Source organism: Triturus cristatus, chromosome 11 (genome assembly GCF_964204655.1).
Source record: "Triturus cristatus chromosome 11, aTriCri1.1, whole genome shotgun sequence".
In the NCBI taxonomy this organism is placed as follows: Eukaryota; Metazoa; Chordata; class Amphibia; order Caudata; family Salamandridae; genus Triturus; species Triturus cristatus.
In genome coordinates this window covers 473505622-473523732 of record NC_140594.1, presented here as the reverse complement: position 1 = coordinate 473523732, position 18111 = coordinate 473505622, and positions in this window count along the sequence as shown.

Here is an 18111-nt window from a genome sequence, read left to right as displayed (position 1 = left end):
TGGCCTTCTTCATGTACTCAGCCATCCTTGAGCGGAGACCAAGTACATAGTCCACTACATCTTGTTTAGGAGGTTTGAGGGGTAACTCCCATCCCTCCTTCACCAGACATAATGGTCCTCTAACAGGGTGCCCAAACAGAAGTTCAAAAGGGCTGTAGCCAACCGCCTTCTGAGGAGCCCCCTGTATGCAAACAGAAGGCAGGGAAGTAAAAGGTCCCATTTTCGCCTAAGCTTCTCTGGGAGTCCTTTAATCATCCCCTTTAGGGTTTTGTTGAATCTCTCAACTAACCCATTGCATTGTGGGTGATAGGGAGTAGTGAATTTGTAGTTTACACTACACTCCTTCCACATTGCAGTTAGATATACTGACATAAAGTTAGAACCTCTGTCAGAGATGACCTCCTTAGGGAAACCCACTCTGGAGAAAACTCCAATGAGGGCTCTTGCTACCACAGGAGCTGTGGTAGTCCTTAGGGGTATAGCTTCTGGATTCCTGGTGGCATGATCCACTACTACCAGTATAAATCTGTGCCTGATGCTGTTGGTGGGTCAAGGGGACCAACAATGTCAATCCCTACCCTTTCAAAGGGAACCCCCACCACAGGTAGTGGTATCAGGGGGGCCTTTGTGGTGCCACCTGTCTTGCCACTGGCTTGACAAGTGACACAGGAGCGACAAAACTCCTTTGTGTCTTCAGACATGTGTGGCCAATGAAAATGTGGTACAAGCCTGTCCCAGGTCTTGTTTTGGCCCAAGTGTCCTGCCAATGGGATATCATGTGCTAGGGTCAAGAGGAACCCCCTAAACTTCTGAGGAATTACCAACCTCCTGGTGGCTCCAGGGGTAGGATCTCTAGCCTCAGAATATAGGAGCCCCTCATCCCAATAAACCTTATGGGACCCACTAGCACTCCCAGCAGCCTCAGCAGCAGCCAGCTGTCTGAGGGGTTCAAGAGTGGGGCAGCACTGTTGCTCTTTGCTCAGATCTTCCCTGGAAGGTCCCCCTGCCCCCAAGAACTCAACCTGACTAGGCTCAAGTTCCTCTGGGGCAGTTCCTTCTTCAGGCTCTGCTTCTCCTCCCTCAGGAGGGGAATCTGAGATCTGAGACAGAGGGGAAGGCCCAGCCTTAACCCTACTGCTCCTCCTCTTGGGGAGCACCTGGTCCATAGTTTCAGGATCCAGTGCTGGTTCAGCTTTATGCATTTTGGCTTGTGACCTGGTCACAGCAAATACCTCTGCAGGTATGCCCAGCATCTCAGCATGAGTCCATAATTCTACTTCAGACCAGGCTGAAGTCTCCAGATCATTGCCCAACAAACATTCGACAGGGAGGTCTGCACTGACTACTACCTTTTTGAGGACAGTTACCCCTCCCCAGGAGAAATTCACAACTGCCAGGCTATGGTTGGTCCTGGTGTTGCTTGCATTGGTTACCTGGTACATTTCACCCAGGATGATCCGTGTAGGGTCCACTAGGTCCTCTGCCACCATGGTGACACTAGCACCTGTGTCCCTAAATGCCAAAGCCTGTTTGCCATTTATGATAGGTTGCTGTTTGTATTTGCCCAGATTACCGGGGAAGGACATATCAAGGTCTCCCTCACAAACTAGCATTGCCTGTGTTGGTACTCTGACTAGGCCAGAGTCCACATCAGAACCCAGGGTCAACCCTACTACACCCTTATTCTGAGTATTACCTCCACCACTGGCTGCACTAGGGGGAACAGTTGCCTTAGGGGCTGGAGTGGTGGTGGTTTGGTCTTTGGACTTTGTACAGTCAGAAGTCCAGTGCCCTTTCTGTTTACAGAATTTGCACCAGGGCTTCTTTTGGCCTTTTCCCTTTGCAGATTGTGACTCCCCACCAGTTGCAGATTTTTGGGGCCCTTGTGAAGACTTCTGATCTTTAGATTTATCCCCACCTTTCTCTGAGCCTTAAGGATCTTGCTTCTTAGTGTCACCACCTTGGTTCTGGTTTTTCTGCCTCACCCTGGTTCTGACCCATTCGTCTGCCTTCTTTCCCAATTCTTGGGGAGAGGTCAGATCAGAGTCCACCAGGTACTGATGTAACAACTGGTTCTGGCAGTTATTAAGGATCTGTTCTCTCATTATAAGATTATACAATCCCTTAAAATCAGTTACTCTACTACCCACCAGCCAACCTTCTAGAGTCTTGGTTGCACAATCAACAAAGTCAGTCCAATCCTGAGTCTGTGCTTTCTGGGTGTCTCTGAACTTCAACCAGTACTGTTCAGTGGTTAAGCCAAACCCATCTATCAAAGCACTCTTCAGGGCTTCATAATCATTAGCATCCTCTTCTCTAACAGTGAGAAGCTTGTCTCTCCCTTTGTCTGAAAAGGAGAGCCACAAGATTGCTGCCCACTGTTTCTGGGGGACCTGTTGAACTTTACAGGCCCTCTCCATAGCAGTTATCCATTTGTGGATATCATCCCCACTCTGGTAGGGAGGAACAACCTTGGACAGGTTCCTATGATCTGGCATGTAATCTCTGTCTCTAGGGACACTGTTGCTGCCACCAGGGGTATCTAACCCCTCCTTCTTAGAAGCTCTTTGGAGCTCGAAGGCTTCCCTATCTAAGGCCAATTGCTTGGTTCTGAGGGCAAGCCTAGCTTCCTCATACTGGAGCATCTTGAACCTTCTTTCAGAGGAGGACTCCCTGGGAAAGTTGGAGTTCCTCTGGTGAACAGATTCTCTTCCAGAGTGGTATGAATGGTCAGAGTCCCCTGAAAGGGACCTAGGCCTTCCTCCCACTTTGTCAGTTCTCTTAGGGAGAATTCCTCTGTTCTTTTCAGACCCTTCTGGGTCTGGCCCTTCAACCACAGACTCCAGGTCATCTTGATTTTCATCATCAGACCCAGAGACTATGTTTGAACCACCCCCTGATGCAGACCCACTTGCTCCCAGAGCTTGTCTCAGGTCATCTGCTACTAACAGATCTATCAGGTGTTGTGATAAGGGACTGCTGCCCACCCTCTGTTGTCTTTCAAAGCATTATGCCTTCAGTTCAGTGTAGGCAATATCTTTGTACTGAGATGGGGTGGACCCATTGGCTCCACCATGGTGAGACATACTAGTGTTGTGCAGTGTTGTACTACCTACACTAGTTGAGGCCTACTGGACCTAGCTTGAGCTGTAGCAAGGGTGTGCTTATCCCTTCACAAACAGCTCTAAGTTCAGTAGAACTTATTGATACTAGCTTGACTTTATATGTACCTTGAGTACCTTTAGTGGTTTTCAGTTAGTAATTCAAATAGAGATTTTCTGGTAAAACAATGGCAAGCTGGAATCCCACACGCTGCCCACCAATGTGAGAAGTTGGCCTGGCATATGCTGGTCACTAGTTATAGTGGCCACCTTGCACCAGTCCAATTCGACTCTTGGTAGATAGGTTTAAAGACGACCTTTTAAAGAAAGCTATCCTAGTGGTAGCTGTGGAGAGCAGCCTTCAGGCTAAGTCTCTGAGGAATGTAAAGCAGCTTGTTTTACCTTATAATCTCTTGAATTACCAAATGAATAGACACCACACAGGTATATATATCAAATATATATGTATTTATTTCTAAATATACTCTACTAATCTCTTTATGAGATTAGAGCCAGGTAAACATTCAAAAGATCAACAGTTCTCAATAAATTAAGCACAAATATGGCTGTAGCCCTAGGGGCGTACCAGACCATATACTAAAAAAATGGTGTAACAAACTCAACTTGCAAAATGAAGAGGCCTAGGGCCTTGGCAATCGCTGGGGCTTCACTTCTGCACACACGCGGGTTTCCTATACGTTTCAATGGCAAATGTTGCGGTTTGTAAACTACAGTTTTAGGGCACTTCACAAAAGTCAACAAGCAAGCAACTTACAGGGTAAGTATTTAGAGGGCCAACACACACTTGGGCACCGGAGTGCACGAGTTACCTCACCCAGGGAAGCCGGGTGCATAGGTGTCCTTTGGTGTCGGGTCGCGATGCTGTTTTCAATGAAGATCACTGAAGACTTGCTGCTTGTGACGACTGGAGAGGGGTCCGTTCGAATCCGAAGATGGATTGGAGTTGCAGAAGACCTAGAAATTGAGGGGACAGAGTTCAGAGTCACTTGCCAGTGACCGGTGGCCAGCAAGATGGATGAAAACAGCTGTCGCGTCTCTTCAGGTCGATGATGGTGTTTTGTCTCTTCGCTCACGAGGTCCAGGAGAGATCGACGATGACCAGCAGCCGGATTCGGAGGTTCTCATGACGTCTGCAGCTGATGACGGTGTCGGCACCCGGATTGGAGCCAACAAGCCTTGGGAACTGCAAGTCTCGTGTGGAGTGAAGATTGGCAATGGTGCAGACCAGCAAGGTCTGATGGACTGACCCAGCGAGTGTAAGTGAGGGCAGGCCTAGAGCAACGAGGTGAGCCCTTGAAGTTGATGTGGAAGTCTTCAGGTGAGTTACTAGCCAACGGGCAGGCAACCGCAAAGATGCCTTTGCAGGAAAAGTTTAACAACAGCCCACGGTCACTCGGGACGGGGTAGGCCGCTGATTTTTGGTACTAGACCTGCTAGGGACTTGCACAACAAATGGTCCAAAGCACAAGTTCGTAGCACGTAGTTTAGGGCTTGCACTTGAAATCAGTGCACGGTTCCCTGATATTGCTGTTCCTCGTCACTCGTGGGGTCCAGATGCCACAGCTTCGCTGGGGACTCAAAATGGCCGTCGAGAGGTCAGGAAATCCACTTCAGGGGACGCAGGGACTTCGGGCTCCGGCGGGAGCGGTAAAGTTTGCAACCGTTGTCGAAGAGTTTTGGTGCCTGCCAAGCAGGGGAGTCACTCCTTGACTCCAAGGGAGATTCTTCCGTCTTCCAGAGATAGTGGAACGTCGAAGGGCCAGGATTCTTCTTTGTAGAGTGTCGTCCAGGTGTAATCTGAATTGCATTGGCAATGTTTGGTATCTTATAGTGAAAAGATGGGAGGGACTAGCTCTATGAACACTCCTCTAGGAGGGTCAGGGTAGTGGGTGGTTACACCCACTTCCCTTTGTCCAGTTTCACGCCAGAGCAGGGGCAGGTAGCCCCTGAACTGGTTTGAGCTGGCATATGCACAGAGGAGCCTACTGCTCCCCCAGTGCAGGACTTCAAAGCACTCTAAGAGTGCACCCACCCAGCTCCAATACACTAAATCCTGTCTGGGAGGTGGTGACACCTCCCTGTGACAGGAAACCCTTTGTTGGGCTCCCTCCACTGCGAGTTTCGGTCAGCAGCAGGAGGGCAGCCCGGTGTCTGTGCTGGTGGCATCCATTTTGTGATAAAAAATAAACAAAGAAGGGGGTATCCTTAAATGAGAGAAGTTAAAAACCTTCTGTCTGTTAGAGAGTTCTTAGAGAAGTAAAAAGAGAAATATTTCTTTTTTATGAAACCCCTCACTCACCAACCTAGTTGGTGACGTGCTTCATCATCGGGGTCCACCCGAGCAGCCGAATACCACCCGGGTATTATCCAAATATTGATGGTCTACATGTTTCAACCTTTGAGTGTAGTCACAGGTTTTCGTCAGGACCTATAGACACACCGGGCGGTCAACACACACTAAGGTGCATCCAACCCTGGAGCGTCTGTGTGCCACCTACATATACATTGGCTCATAAGGGAGGCAGACGGTGCTGCGTTACTCAGCTCACCGACTGCCTGCCACAAACCTGCGGTGCAACATCCGGGCGCCTGGGGGAAGCACCGCAGGTTTGTGGCAGGCAGTCGGTGAGCTGAGTAACGCAGTCCCGTCTGCCTCCCTTATGAGCCCATGATACGATTCGAGTAAGAATCGCGAGTTCATCTGTACGCAGAGGACTCCCTGAACCCTTTTTACCACCTTCGCAAGTATTTGTAGGTGGCACACAGACGTTCCAGGGTTGGATGCACCTTAGTGTGTGTAGACCGCCCGGTGTGTCGATAGGTCCTGACGAAAACCTGTGACTACACTCAAAGGTTGAAACATGTAGACCATCAATATTTGGATAATACTTTAGGTCAAATCAAACCTACATTAGTATTACACCTCACCACTTTTTTGACCGTGACCCTGCTGCTCCATATTAAATTTATTAGGGAGTACAATAGGATTACTTTTAACTTTATTTCACTCACTCACACACGTCACTTACACGTACTGACATAATATCAAACCTGCTCCGCTGTAATCAGGCGTCGAAGCACACCCGGGTGGTATTCGACTGCTCGGGTGGACCCCGATGATGAAGCACGTCACCAACTAGGTTGGTGAGTGAGGGGTTTCATAAAAAAGAAATCATTTCTCATTTTACTTCTCTGAGAACTCTCTAACAGACAGAAGGTTTTTACCTTCTCTCATTTAAGGATACCCCCTTCTTTGTTTATTTTGTATACCTCAGGGGACTGGGAGTACCCCTTACAACTTAGTTGTGAAATCCCTATCTCTCTCTTTTGTTATATTGTATCCATTTTGTGATGCCAGGGCTCTAAAAGATTTCTACTGTGTAGTACAGTGGGTACATGTCGTCCCCTCTAGAAGGGTGGGATCCTACTCCCACATCAGTTACTGGTGTGGGGGTAGGATTCCAAGTTGTTTGACACCAAACACGACATGTTTTGATGCAGTCATTCCAAAGTTAGCATTTACCACGAGGTTATAATGCACTTAAGAGTATATGGTTTAACCGCATCCACAAACAGCAGTAGAGAATAGACTCTGCTAGCTGCAGAGGGGTCCTGCTCAGGCAGAAGCACCCCCTCACATAGTAAACCAAGCACCCTGCCCTCAGGATTGTTAGGGCCTGCTAGAGGGGTGACTGATAGGTTTATATGTGTGTGTATGGTGAGATATAGGAACCTATACCTCAGTGAGGAGTGCTAACACTACCTCACACAGGCTGCAGTAGCAGGCCTGTGGTGTCAGATTGTGAATGCTTCCCAGGGGTGGCATAATACATGCTGCAGCCCCTGGTAGGCCTGTGAAGTACCAATGCCCTAGATACCTAAGGTACCATATACTAGGGGCTCACAAGGCACCACAGTATCCAATCACTAGTGCATCTAATATGCACACAAAGTTGTTTAGAGAGATCAGTGAGACTGGGGCCCTGATTAGCAGGGACCCAGCCAGACTATAGCCAGAAACCAGTGTATACATCAGAAAAAAAGTGAGGGCAACATAAGTGCAGATCCTACTCTCCTACAACACCCCCTAGAGAACTTCTTGGCATATTGTTGAGGGCATGCTGTACCCCATATAGGTGTTTGACCCAACTACCGCCCAAACCTAATACTCTTGCTGTTAATGACTGCGTTAAGTTCCGGTTTTTCCTCTCCACAACCAAATTTCCCTTGGGATGGTATGTAGAGGAGTACCACAATGCTACATCCAAACCTTCCATGGCTTCCTTGTAAGCCCTAGAGCTAAACGCGGGTCCACGGTCATAATGTACTGTGCCAACTGCATATGTCCCTATAAAGACTCGCAAATCCTTTTTAACAGTTCCAGCGTCAGCCGATCGCTGAGGCCATACCCATAGAAATCTTGAGCATGACTCCACTGCTACCAAGATATACTTGTAAGCCTCATCTGAATGTAGGGGGGGGCAGTGGTCCAGATAGACTCACGCTAGTGGTCTGTCTGATATTAGTAAAGCTGTCTGAGCTGGACGTGCTACGGTGGAACCCTTCATCTGCTGGCAGATGTTGCATTTTATGCGACAAAATTCTTCGTCTGTTTTGTTAAACCAGGCCACCAATAGCGTTGTTTCAATAATGAAACTGTCGCTGTTATTCCTGTGTGTGCAGAACCTAGACCCTCATGTGCAGCTAGTGTTAAACCTAATCTGCGATCCATGTTTGGTATTACTCTATCCCCCTCTCCAGCAATCTGAGCATACGGATTATTGTTTGCATCTAACTTGTAGGAGTATTTGAGTGTAAAACCTTTTGGTACAGCTTTGCTGTTCTTGCATGAAGAAATGACAGTTACTATTACCTGTCCATCTATTCTCGTTTGTGAATGAGTCATTGCAGCTATGGAAGCAGTACAAACTGCCCCCTTTGTGGCTTCATCAGGCAATGAATTCCCTACAGCTTGAACGCCATCACATTGATGACTCAGCGTGTGTATCACGTGCGCTCTTGGTAGTTTGTTTTTCAACTCAGCTGCCTGTTCCCAAAGCATTTTATGCTTTTTTGTGCCACCTTCTGAGTCCTTAAACCCATTTTGTCTTCAGTAGTGAAGATATTCATTATATGACTGGACACAGTAAAAAGAATCAACACTATAAGTGTGGGGAATTCTCGATCCGTATTTATTAGTGCCAGTAATAGGGCTTTTAATTCTGCTAGCTAAGCCGTGCAGTCTCCTATAGACTGTGTTTTTTTTATCACTGGGATGGAACTTGCCTTCCCGCATATGACCTCTTACAGTCACGCAAGCCGTGCTGTATTGATGTTTACTTCCTATGACCGTCTGAGCAGATCCTTCATTGTAAATTATGTATTCATACTGATCTAGAGGCATTATTTCATTTGGGAGAGGTTATTCTTATTCATATTGCAGGGATGTTTGTGTTTTTAGCCTTGGGTCATATCTGTATTCTACATCTGTTGCAGTGAGAGAATTAGCCCTTTGTATCCATCTTGGATGTAAGGCTTTAGCATTTGGAATGCTTGCCTTTGTAGCAGCCTCTAAGGCTGGTACCAGAGTAACGACAATTATTTGTTTCCCTTGAGCTAGTGCTCTTTCTCAAACTACAGCAGTCTGCACTGCTGTCTGTATTTTGTCTGTGGAAGCAAAGCGCATTTCTGCATTTGTATACAAATGTGATTTCCAAGCTATGGGTACTGTTTTGCCTTCATTGAAGGTTAGGTAAGTGTACCCAGATTGACCCGCTATAACGCGGATCACCAGATTGTGTAGGTTTACGCCTGTCCGCAAGTGTTTTGAAGCTATCATCTCAGCTTGTAAGGAACGTAGGATGTTTGTGTGTTCCTGTGTCCAATGCCTACCTGAGAAATCAGGTCTCATTAAGTCATAGAAAGGTTTTACTCTTTCTGCGTAATCCAAAGTGTATTTTCTACCAAAGTTTAAAAATCCCAATATGGATTGTACATTTTTCAGTGTTTTAGAAGGTTGGAGCAGCGCGCACCTTCCTAAAAAGTCAGCTGTCAGGCTTTTTCCTTCACTTGAAAGCTCATATCCCAAAAATAGGACACTGAGGTGGGCTATTTTTGAATTTTTAAAGTTGATTTTGCAGCCCTCAGAGGCAAATCCCAAAGTTATGGTGTTCACCCTGGTCAAGTGATCCTGCAAATCATCATCCGTCAGATAAATATCATCTACATAGGACAATGCCTCTTCATCCAAATTTTGAAGTAATTCTGTTACCCTAGCTCTGAACAATCCGGGGCTATTCTTACACCCTTGGGGGAGTCGACAAAATTGACGCTGTGAACCTAGCGCGGAAAATGCTTAGATACCTGCTTTCAGGCGCTATATTTTGGCAGAAGAATCCATTTGCGATATCTAGTGTTTTGTATTTTTTCCGCACAATGTTATTCATTAATGCGGCACTATGTGCATTCTATACATCAAATGTTTTAGTGCATGTGTTCAGATGTCGGTAGTCTAAAACTAGGCAGTATGAATTGTCAGGTTTCATTACGGGAAACAAAGGATTATTCATTGCAGAGGTGCAAGGTTCTATCACACCCTGGTATTCAAGTTGATCTATGATCTCCCTGAAAGTGTTTTTGCTTCTTCTTTTATTGGGTTCTGTCTTTGGGGAGATGGACTAGTTTTTTCTGGGATTAGATGGTGTGGTGACTCAGCATACCACCCAACAAAGATTGCCATAAAGTGCTGGATCAAGGGCTACCACCCACTCCCGTGTGTATTTATATTTTAAGTAAATTGGAACGTGGTCAGAAAAGCTGGTAAAATTACTGTTTCTCCCTTTGGGCAATCCATAGCAATTGCAGGCGGCCAATCTTGTTCAGCTAAAAGTATGTCAGCCAAAAGTCACGTTCTCCCAAAAGAGACCTTTAACTTTTATGGGTTTGTCCCCCTCCATTTAGAGTTTTATCTCATTTAACCTATGTGGGACACTTACCCTTGTATCAGGTGTTTCCACCGTGATGTGCTCATTCAACTCCGCTGTCACCAGAAATGCCATCAGGTTCTGGCAAGCTATTGTTACTTATGCTGCGCTGTCTATCATCGTCAGAGCCCATTCCTCGTTCAGAAGTTGAGTCCTCAGAATTCTGGGCATGTCTAACTTGGAGACCTACTAGTTTCTTCTTTTTAAATTGAGGTTTAGCTTGTGGCTTGTCTTCTTTTTTGGAAGGATAGCATGAAGGGAGTTGCGTGTCTCTGGACTTCGTATGCTCTTCTTGTCTGTGTTATGACCGTCCTTCTCTCTCTCTCGTAGTTTCTTGATGAACCCTGAAAGGAACAGGAGGAAAGTGTATCAGTATCCTGATACGTGTCAAGTTTTTTGATGTTATCCATATTTCTAAGGTTGTTTTTTCTTTCAGAGGGCTCCTGTTGAGGAGACCCACTCCTGGATTGAGATCTATTTTCGTTATTCTTTTTTCTTTTATTGTTATTATCCCATTTCGTCTTAGAAGAATCAGGTGCTTATTTTGTGTTATCCTTCTCAGGACCACCCATGAGTTGAGGTTTTGTTGCTCTAGCTCCCAAACTATCTCTACCTAATTCAGCATAGGTGCTTGTGATAATTTTAGGTAATTCACGTTTCTGTTGTAAAGGAGTAAAATCCCTTAGGCATTGGCATATTGCCACTGCTGCTGCCTCCCGTTTTATATTTGCTAATATAGCTGATGCCTGGGCAAAATTACCTAGAAATGTAATCCCTAAATTCTAGGCAGGTTCTGCTCCATACTTAGTTTGTATTTGTCTTAATACGTTTGGTACTACTGCTAAGGACGGGACACCATGCAAGCAGATTTTTAGCATTCTGCGTTTTTCTTGAGGTATTGTGTGTGGAAATACTGCCTCTAGATGTGTTATTTTCTGAGCTATCCAGAATGGTATTTGTTCGCATTTAATGGGCATTCTACCCATAACTGCGTATAGCGTTTGTGGAGTAATTTTAGTTTTTGAACTCTGAACCTGATTTGTTTGTGTTGCTCTTGTTGGCCTTAGTGTGAGTATTCTCATCACGAATTGTATCAGGTTTCTGTAAAGTTTTATTATTTCTTTGTGAAGTGTACTTAAGTCTGCTACTGGCATTGTGTCAATGTCTGGATGCGGTGTGTAAGCCGCAAGGACAGGCCTAGTCTCACTTTGTTTCTTGTAAGGGGCAGGGTGCCTTTAAACCACTTTATGTGCTCCTGGTAGGTGAGCGAAACTTCACTGTCCTCATACTGACTGTATTCATCTGGTGGTTCATCCTCAGTGTAAGAATGTAATGTATTTGTTTGTGCATCTGCTTGTGGGAATTTAACCCATGACTATAATATCTCTGTTCTATATGACTCATGAGCCTCAATCACAAATGTTACTGTCCCACCCCTAGCTGTGACTCCATAGTCCGTTAGCTTTTGAGTAAGGGCATTTCCGACATTTTCTGAAATATTAATTTCCCCTAGAAAAATGTGCTGTGCTAGCACAGAGGCGTCTTCTGTCTTCTGTCATTGTTGAAAAAAAAATTCAAGGAAGAGTTTCAAGGAAACTGAGATAAGGTTTTATGCACAACAGGAACTGTTTGTCCTTCAAGCTTGATAAACCTACAGCCAATAAATAGGAATTCCCTTCCCACTCCAGACGTCTCTGAGTAGGGGTCTCTGAGAATAGCATGACTGAACGACTCAGATTTGACTGATAAATAAGTACCAAATCAACGTTGGCGGCGCCATGTCATGCAGTTCCTATAAACCTATATAAAATCTACGCGTTTAGACAACATATACTGTAGGATTGGAGTTAGACTGATTCTGGACACCCCTACCCGATATGTCAGCCTGTATACCAGCTAGCTCACAGTGCCACTAGAAACTCTTCTTACCAAGGAGAGAATAGTTCTTGGCAAACATCGAACATGACACCACTGATCCCTCAGAATAATGGAAAGAGTGCCACTTTTGGCTCAGTCACTCGTGCTCACTTTGTCTCTGAGAGATACACAGAATAAACAGTGGGGATATTTCTTAACAGCATCATTCTAGTGTAAAATAGGTGTGCTGCAACAATCATTAGACAGTAACAGATATAATTGATAATAAGCACTAACAGAGTAAAAGGATGGTAGATTTCTACTATTGTGCTAAAACAATAAATACAGGCAACTATATAAAATACATGACAGTAAAAATGCATACTCCTACGATGCGTCCCTAACTAGATGTACCTGAATGTACCTAGCATGTATGTGGGTGTAAAGCCAAGAATCCCTCTAGGATAAAGTCAACCCCATTACCTGAAGTGAGAGACTGTGGGACCCCGGCTTGGTTTAGAGATGGACACCCCGTGAGGGATGTCAGATTACTGCGAGCTGGAGTGTCTACGTACAGGAGCCTCAGCATCTCGCATCAGTGTGTCGGTATGGAAGTCCTTTTCTCCTCTGACTATCTCAGCAAGATATGATGTATATACACCAAAAGTGGTACCCCCTGGGGATATACCTTACTGTGTCGTGTAGGACTGGGATGATGGAAGGAATGACCCTTATACATAGTTATTATGCAGGAGATGGTAGGCCTGCTGTCCAGCTGCGATTCCAAGAGTCCTCATGCATAATGATTGAGGCTTAAGCTTTTCAGAGAAAACCCCATGTCATCTTTGGACATTACCGCAACTAGGTAAAAGGTCAGTACTAAGAAACGTTATGTAGTGCAATCGTAGGGAGAATATAGGTGGTTAGGTGACTACCTGAGCCTATATTAGAATACCTATATGGAACATAACACAAAATTATGTCACTTGCTCTCATATATGCCCAAATATTAAAAAAGAAACAACCACCGCATCTATGTTTCATAGATTTTACGTCTGCCTTTGATTTTGTTCAACGTAACATCTTGTGGGACAGATTAGCATGATGGGATATTCCACCTCATCTCCTGTGAGCAAGACAGTTACTATACCCTAATACCTGGCTTAGAATCAAATAGGAATTAGTACCTGCCAGTCAAGGAAAATTGCCACACAGCAGGGATTGAAACGGGTGTGTTCTTCCACCAAACTTATTCAGCCTATTCCTGGCTGACACTGACCTTGGCATTATATGCAGTAAATTGCTTCTTAATTAGCCAGAAAAAACAAGGTCATTGATATTAATAAGAAAATAAAGGGAATCTATAACTTGTGTATGCATTGCTATCCATTGGAAAGTGTAAACGATTACAAATATCTCTGAGTATTATTCGATGCAAAAGGGTTCTTTCAACATCATAAACAAGAGCTATTGCGTTAACAAAGGCTTTCCACAGCTCATACATAACATGGAGAGGTCCTATTCTGGCAGTGGCACCTTTGCCAAAGATAATCTCAGCTAAACTCCTGCCAACCTTTACATATGGTAGTGAAGCCATCTGTGGACGATGTGCGGTCCTACTAGACGCAGTCATTTCAAAAACTTAGATATGTGTGGAGTTTGGGCTAACCAAACAATTTCAAGAAAAGAGGCCTACACCAAATGCTGTTACAGGCTGAAGATGTCAATTGACAACTCTTTAAATAAAGCCTTATGGACAGAAATAGTAAACGCCCAGGCACACCGGCAAAGCTTTGTTTAAACTCTGCTATACAAGCTCTTGCGACACAACCACTTTGGTACCTAAGAGCGTCCAAATCTGCCTTAAATAAAATCCATCAACGGCATAATGAATAAGTCTGTTGTTTAAGACAGGGGAGCTCTATCAAACAGATCGCATGCCTGGGTGATATTAATTCATTATAACACTCTCAAACCGCAACAATATTTTGAGTCTAGATTCTCCGTGTTCTTAAAACAAAAATTACGATTTATCATTTTGGACACTTATTCCACCTATGCACAAGCTGCCATGGCTTCGTAAAATGGAATCAACTACCTGCCTTTTATGTAGGTCAGCCAAAGAGGACCTTGTTCATCTACTGTGCACCTGCCCTAAACGTTTAGAAGACACGAGAGAGCTCCTGAGAGTGCCTTTTAACAGATGTGGCATTCGCTCATGCAGACAAGCAATCCTTGCCTGTATTAACCCAGTGGACACCATCCTGAACTGTTAGTTTACAAAATTCTTATTAATGTTGACCTTAAATAAAGAGACTCTAACGTTTTACTGTTAAGAACAAAGAGGCCATGCGTGACTGTTATTTTTGGCTCAGTTGATAAAACTGATATATACCTGTTATTTTTGGCTCAGTTGATAAAACTGATATATACCACAGGGGATACGGACGCACCCCACGCCTCCCTAGCTCTCTCATTGTTCTTTACATATGTTATTTTTGGCTGTCACACAATTCTTTTACACCACAAGTGTTTTTTTTATACATTTTTGAGGTTTTAGAAATCTTGTATGAAATGCTTTTTAATTAATTATGCATTCTAAAAATGTATTTGATTTGATTTGAACCTAATCTGTTGACAAACCCCACTTGGAGGCGAAGTTGATAGTAAACAATCAACACCCAAAGGCCATGAACTTGACGCAGAGGTCAACAAGCTATGAGTGGTCGATCTTTGAAAGACTGGATGACGCCCTGGACACAAAGCAAAAGAAAACTCTTTATTTACCTGGTTACTGGCAAGATGCTTGCCAGACCTCCGGCTCTATGACTCCTCCCCATTCCAAAGAAGAGTCACCTTGCATTTGAGGAAGACTCCGTCTCTTCTTCCTTTTATACCATCAAGCCCTAAGAGCGTTAGACGTGTCTTTTGCCACTACATTCATTCCACCATTACTCTCCACACCTCCTCTACTACACCTCCTTTGCCTCCACACTTCTCACCACACAGCACAATAGGCAGTCCTTTAATACCATTAGGATCCATATTGGGAGCTTTTTAGGTCTCAGGAGGGAGATGATACTTGGGAGGATTATGTAGTTGACCCAAAGAATGAGCCATACCTCGAGCCATGTCCTGCTACACCGTCTCCATCAAATGATACCACTGCAATTCATGCAATAATATAGCGGGCTACTCTAGCCACTTGGTCAAGCTCCGTACTGTAGAGGATGAGGATGACTCCTCCTAGGAGCGTTGTCCAAAAATCGAGCGGTCAGTTATCTTCCCATGCTAAAGGGCATATTTAAAATCTACAAGTGACACCTTTAAGGACTCAGTTAATATATACTCACTGGAAAAAATAAAGGTTAAAGTAACGTTATAGTTAGAGGTCATAGAAAGATCAGTGTATGTTTAAAAAAAACATTGTTTTGTTCAGTGAATTTCAAAAAGGTTAAAGTAACGTTATAGTTAAGTGAATTTGTCAGTGTCAATATTAACGTGCTGAACTAAAAAGAAATCACGTGCTAACTATAACTTGTACCCCCACCATGTACTGCTTATGACCTACCACATGACATCACTCATTACATGTTCTATGACATCACTGATAACATCTCAAATGACACCCGTCTATCTGTTCTGTACCCCGTTTCTTTTCCCCTAATTGTGCCCCAGTGACCGTTTTCTCTGTTCTGTACCCTGATTTTAGTCCCCTGCTTGTACCCCAGTGACCCGTTCTCTACATTCTGTACCCCGCCCCCCCTCCCCCTGGTCCACCTCCCGCCGCTGCAGCCTGCGACCACGCCCCCCGCTGCCCCATTCGCCACCCCGCTCCCGCCTCCCAGCTGCTCCTCCCTCCCACTCCCACCTATATGGAGGCCACGCAGCAGGCGCACAGCAGGCGCACAGCGGGCGCGCGCAGCAGCCTCGCCGCTGGCGCGCCGAAGGCGCGCCTAAGGCAAGCCCGTCTGCGCCTGTCCACGGCCGGCCAGCGCCCAGCGCCAGGACCCCTGGCCCCCGCCGACGCCAGCCCACACAACGGACCTACGACGCCGCCACCCTCAACGCACTCAAACCCGGCCGGAACCCCGCCTGCTACCAAGCCACCCCGAAACGCACCCACGGATCCTTCACCTGCCAAGCCTGCAACTTCACCTGCCTCCGGCCCTGCACCACACCTAGAAGGCCAGACACCAGCAACAACCACCTCAAGTGCATCCAGCTCAACACCCGCTCCGTCCACAAACATGCAGTCGAACTCTGGAACCTGCTCGACACAACATCACCAGACGTCGCCTTCCTCACGGAAACCTGGATGAACACCTCAGCCCCCGACATCGCCATAGCAATCCCGGACGGATACAAGATCACCCGGAGAGATCGCGTCAACCAGACCGGAGGAGGCATCGCCATCGTCCACAGGAACACCATCCGCATCGCGACCAACTCCGACAACACCCTCACTGCCGCCGAGCACCTTCACTTCCAGATACACACGACCCCAAGACCACCCTCAGAGGCACTCTCATCTACAGACCCCCGGGACTGCGCACACAATTCAACGAAGCCATCGCAGACTTCATCAGCCCGCACGCCCTCACCTCCTCTGACTACATCCTCCTGGGAGACCTCAACTTCCACCTGGAGAACAACAATGACAGCAACACCCTGCTGGACAACCTCGCCAACCTCGGACTCAAGCAACTGGTGAACACCCCCACCCACCACGCCGGCCACACGCTTGACCCCGTCTTCTCCTCCAGCAAACACACCTCCTTCAGCCACTCGACCAGACTTCACTGGACTGATCACAGCTGCGTCCACTTCAGCTTCAGAAAAACCACGACCCACCACCACCCGCAACAGGTCCCCCGCAGGAGCTGGAACAAGATCACCACCGACCAGCCCACCACATCCCTCAGCCAGAACCCCCCCACCAGCGCAACGGACCCCAACGAAGCAGCCCGCAACTTCACACAATGGCTCACCAACTGCGCCGACGACCTCGCACCTCTGAAGAACCCACCCAGTAGACCCGGCAGCAAGAAAGCCTCATGGTTCACCAACAAACTTAAAACATCCAAGAAAAACTGCCGCACCCTAAAGAAAACATGGCGCCACGACCAGACTACAGAAAACATGACAGCCCTCAAGAACGCCACCCGCACACACCACCAGCTGATCCGCACCACCAAAAGAACAACATTCAAAGAACGACTGGACAACAACACCCACAACAGCAAGGAACTCTTCAGCATCGTCAAAGAGCTCTCCAACCCCAGCGCCGGAAACAACGACATCACACCCTCGCAGGACCTCTGCGACTCACTCGCCTCATTCTTCCATCGCAAGATCGCTGACATACACAACAGCTTCAGCGCACAGACCACGCACCCATCCACCGAACCAACACCCCCTACCATCACCCTCTGCAACTGGACCCTGGTCAGCACCGAAGACACCACCCGCACAATGAACACCATCCACTCCGGATCCCCTACCGACCCCTGCCCTCACCACGTCTTCAACAAGGCCGACTCCATCATCGCACCCCAACTCCGGGACATCATCAATATCTCCTTCACCACTGCCACCTTCCCGGAGAGCTGGAAGCATGCTGAGCTCAGCGCCCTCCTGAAGAAACCGACAGCAGACCCCACCGACCTCAAGAACTTCCGCCCCATCTCGCTCCTCCCTTTTCCTGCCAAAGTCATCGAGAAGACCGTCAACAAACAGCTCGCCGCCTTCCTCGAGATGAACGGATCCCTCGACCCCTCACAGTCCGGCTTCCGAGCCAACCACAGCACCGAGACCGCCCTCATCGCAGCCACCGACGACATCAGATCCCTGCTCGACAACAGGGAAACAGCCGCCCTCATCCTCCTGGACCTCTCGGCAGCGTTCGACACAGTTTGCCACCGCACACTAATACAGCGCCTCAGCAACACCGGAATCCAAGAGAAGGCACTGGAGTGGACCATCTTGTTCCTCGCCGGAAGGACCCAGAGAGTCCGCCTCCCCCCGTTCTGCTCCGCGGCCACCGAAGTCACCTGCAGCGTACCCCAAGGATCCTCGCTCAGCCCCACCCTCTTCAACATCTACATGAGCCCCCTCGTGGCAATCGCACGCCAACACAACCTTAACAT